The sequence below is a fragment of the Cervus canadensis genome, chromosome 18 (assembly GCF_019320065.1).
Source record: "Cervus canadensis isolate Bull #8, Minnesota chromosome 18, ASM1932006v1, whole genome shotgun sequence".
NCBI classification, from domain to species: Eukaryota; Metazoa; Chordata; class Mammalia; order Artiodactyla; family Cervidae; genus Cervus; species Cervus canadensis.
Window position 1 is genome coordinate 8,476,368 of NC_057403.1, and position 5,055 is coordinate 8,481,422.

Genomic DNA, 5,055 nt, shown 5'->3' on the forward strand with positions numbered 1-5,055 from the left:
AGGCCCTGAGGGAAGGCTCCGGGTGAGTGCGCTTGTACAGGAGTCAGACAGGACACTCCAGAGTCAGACATGATTAGCAAGCCCAGAGAAGGGCATTTCAGAAAGGACAGACTGAGTATCCACTGAGAATATGAACTTACCTGAGAAAGAGCCATTCCTGACACGTTTTCTTTCACCTTCCTCCTCTTCTGGGCTTCTTCCTCAGCTAACACGAGTCTTCAGAGGAGTGTCAAGAAGGTGGAAAACATGCTATTTAATGCTTAGAGTCAACACACCCCCTTCCTGAGCCCCAACCACACACAGGGAAGCCCTCACCATGAGGATCAGACAGTCCCCTGTGCCCACTGTCTCAGGAGGGACTCAGGACAGTCAACTCCCGCACAGAGTCCAACACGGGACTTTCCCACACTTGCCCTCAGATCACACTCCCCTCCTGGTGAGGCCTCATGCACACAGCAGCAGGGGCACCTCCACTGACCCCACGATGCCTCTCAGGTCACACAGCAGGCCCTGGTCCAGCCCCACTCAGAGCTCAGCACCCTCCCCTCCCCCAGGGCCTGATCTCAGTCTCAGAAGTGGAGGCTAAGAGCCCTGGTGCTCAATGCAGGATTCAGATCGGAATCATCTGCGGCCTGTGCACATTCCTGGGGCAAGGCCCAACACGAGATCCTGAGGAGCGTGTCTGATGGGGGAGGGGTACAAAACATGCCCTGGCAAAATGCCTCATGATCTCATGTGAAGCCTGGGTTGAGCACCACTCAAGGGGTCAAGTCCAGCCTACCTCCCACTTTCTTCTTTTCCAGCCTGACTGACATAGAACGGACTAACAAGAAGGGATGTGTATACATAGCATGCATGATGTGACCATGTGACACATGTCTACACTGTGAAATATTTATCACAATCCACGAACCAACACATCATCACCTCCAAATTCCCATGTTCTGTGTGTGGTGACAACACTGACGATGTACTCTCCTGACAAATTCCCAGCATGCAGTAACAGAATAGGATTAACTACGGTCAGCGTGCTGCACACACCTCCCCAGGATGCCGTCATTTTACAACTCAAAGTCTCTACCTTTTGACCAACATCTCCCCATCTTCCCCACCTCCCAGCCCGATAACCACCATCCCAGTGTCTGCTACTAGTGGTTTCACTTTTTTACATTCCACATATAAGCGAGACCATACAATCAAGTCTTTTCCTATCTGCCTTAACTCACTTAGCATAAAATTCTCTACATTAATCCAAGTGGTCCCAAGTGACAAAAATCACTTTTATGGGTGCATGTCATTATATACGTGTTTGTGTTTCTCTGAGTGTATGCTACTGTTAGGGGATTGCACTGATTGAAACCTCCCACCCTGGCCAGGCACCATAGTAACTATTTGCATGAGTTGTTTTACAACAGGCAGTCCTGGTAAGGAGCAGGGAACTAATAAGCCTCTACCAACCAAAAGAGTTCGAGAAAGGTCAAAAGGAGACACCACCTGTCCAACCACCTCCTAGAATCCTTCTCTCTGGCATCCATCTTGGCTGAACAAGGCGTGCACCACCAGGAAGGACTCTGAGTCAAAATGATTGGCTAAAGACAACCTGGAAGCTAACCCCATCACCATAAAACCCAAGACTGCAAGCCATGTGACAGAGCAGTTCTCCTGGGTTCCCTTACCGTATTGCTCCTCCACCCGGGTGCCCTTTCCCAATAAAATCTCTTGCTTTGTCAGCACGTGTCTCCTCGGACAATTCATTTCTGACTGTTAGACAAGAACCTAGTTTTGGGCCCTGGAAGGGGTCCCCCTTCCTGCAACACTACCAACCAGGACTTCTCTGGTAGCTCAGATGGTAAAGAATCCGCTGCCAACGTTGGAGACCTGGGTTTGATCCCTTGGCTGGGAAGACGCCCTGGAGAAGAGAATGGCAGCTCACTCCAGTATTCCTGCCTAGAGAAAGCCATGGAGAGGAGCCTCGCAGGCTACAGTCCATGGGATTGCAAGAGTCAGACACGAGTGACCCCAGCCAGTCCCCAAACTGTTATCTCCAAACTCTAATAATAAAAGACAGATATGTAGGCTGATGCACATATCTGAATTTGACTTCAATATCTTCCACAGAAACACTCCAAGTTTTGTTTAACTTCCAAATGCATCTGAAACCTTCTTCATGGGCAACTCAAAAATAACAGAAAATACCAAAGGTAACCCACAAAGTGATCTCTAGGGTTTTACTGACAGTTATTCTATGGGTTGCATACTTAATTCTCGCCCTCCCTAAAGACCACAAAAAATCCACTGTGTGGAGGGGGTGCTGTGGGGCACCTCCTGGATCCCGCCCCCCTTCTCTGGGACCACTGTGCGCATCCTCCTGCACCCAGACCTCCCTGTGGGCTCAGCTCAGGCCTTGCTTCTAACACACTGCAGGGTAACATTCTTCTTCCCAATCCCACATCCTTCCTTCCTCCAAAGGTGTGATCACGAGATTCCCAATTAAACCCAGGCAAGCAAACCTCAGTCACAGCATCTGTGTCCCAGGAAAACTGAGCAAAGACACTGGCACACCCACCATTCCACGCAGCCCACAATTAGCCATGAGCCCACGTCCAGGGCCTCCAACCAGAACCGAGACCACCTTTGTCAACAGGTCCACATGCCCCGTGATCCCACAACTATGCTTGTCTCTCTCTCACACACACACACCACTCATCGGGTTCACTAAAAGGTGCACTCCTGCTCTCACAACCCTCCTTGAGACCCCGATGAGCTCTCCCTCACTTTCTCCCATTTTTCTACCTCTTCTCCGTGCACAGCTGAACAAGAGCAGAGACCTCTAGGCGTGGGCATTGCAACAGAAATGTGCCCTAGCTGCAAATCCAAGGACACTGGGCACTCAGTATGGAGACCAAGAAGCTGGTCCTCTTGGGGAAACCACTCAGCAACAAGGACATTATGTAGTTGAGGGATGGCTGGACTGAGTTCAGTAAAGAAGTCACAAGGAGAGAGAGGCCCCAGTCTCACTGGCTCCTGTTCTCCCTGCTCATAGCTAACTGGAAGATACCCCAGCTCATTAAAGGGGGGAGGGTGGTTTGGGGATACGGAGGGATCTTAAGGGATACTCCCTTAAGATACTGACCTGTCTAATCACAGGAAACTCAGCATCTACTGCTGAGCAGATGAACTGCTAGAAGGCAAAGCTGCTGTTCAAAATGGCAACTGGTCCCTGGATGGACAGAGCCTACAAGACCTGGGGACTGCAGTGAGCAGTGACACAGCGGACTAAAACATGGGGATACCTCAAGACACTAGATCTGCCAGGCTCTTTAGGATTCCAACATCTTTTTTCTTTTGAGTAATTAAGTCTCTACACTGGGTAAGGATCAATCAGAGTTGAAATGTCCAGCACAAATATGAGGGCCATCATCACCAAGTCTATAATCTCCATCATCCCTGAGGATTCTTCAGCCCATTCCACAGTCCCAGTCCTCTTCCCTAGAGTGAGATGCTGCAAGCATCCTGGGAGCAAGAGGAGTATGGTGAACACTTCAATGAGGGGAAAAGAGGAAAGACTGCAAATAATTAAAGGAGAAGGGCATATCTGATGAGGGTAGCTAATACAGAAGCAGTAAACCTGGTTAACATGACAGAGAATATCAGAAGTAGATGGGGAGACCTCTCTGGCCTAGACCTGAAGGAACAGAAAGAGCAAGGGCAACAGACCAAAGGCAGACGTAGTAACTAATATCTGAGACAGAGAAGGTTTTGGTGTTTACGAACAAGGACTAAGTGACTGTGACCAGGACAGACTGACCATGAGAACAGGGTCGGCTCCCAGGATGAGGCTGGAGACCCTGGCAAGAGGTGGGAGGCCTCCCTACAGATTGACCTTTATTCACAGAAGATGAAGAAGGAATTCACAGGGCCTGGACTCCATCTTAGCCCTGTCTATGCTGGTCCTGCTCAGCTGCCTCTCCAATGGACTCTGAACTCTCTGCTTAGTGCCTATGGGAACGACAATGGAAGGATAAGACCCCCTCCGGACAGGGGAACCTTGAAGATCTTATCCAGGTTACTTCTCACCTAAGAGAAAACATACTCTAATCACCCCTGCCTCCGGACAGTATCTATCGGAATGTAACCACAGGCTTATCGGTTATTAACTGGTTGGAATGTAACCGTGGGCTTATTGATTATTTACTGTTTGAACACATAACACGTGAATGATGGGGTTACTGTGATTGTATTTACCCTTCCTTTGTAAGTGTCAAGAAATTTCGGGTGGTGGGTTCGGACATGTACACATAGGGTATAAAAGATTTTCACAAATGCTGGTCGGGTTCCTTGGCTAAGAGCAGACTCTGCCTTGGGCCCACAGGTGTAAGAAACTGCACGCCACTATCTGCATTGTCCTTCTGAGTGAGTTTGTTTCCCAGAAAGCATGGCTATAACAAAGACAGCTCATGATTTCCTCTCAGGCTCTGAACCGATGTTCCTGCCGCCATCCTACTGTTGTCCTTTTTCATTTTGGAAGACTGGGACCCATTTCAAGTTCTAATAACAAGTGGGCTCTCCCTCCAAGAAGAACTGCCACAGAGTCACACATCCAATTTGGCCAATCATTTCAGGGGTTACTGTTGCTCAGCTTCTGGACCTGAGGAAGCATCAGATCAAATCATAGCTTACTAGTTACTAGATCACATAAAAGAGAGGAAAATGGAGTATCAGACTAACTGCTTAAATTAGGTCGTGACTCTTAATATAAAAGATCACTGACACCTTTATGAAATATTCATGAAAATGGTCTACAACTATTTATTAGTTACCAAAAAATGTTTTCAAGATATAAACAAGAAACATCAAATGGGCCTCTAATAAATGTGAAACAAACCTAAAGTGAATCAGCTTATTAAAATTTTTTTCATTGAAGAAATCTGGTATAAAGTATAAAAATAAACTCAGAATATAGAATATTTAGAAAAGAATGACATGAATTAATTACAGGAGTCCACCAAATCTTATTTCAGAAGTGGATAATTGTTTACAAGAAGGTAGGTATTC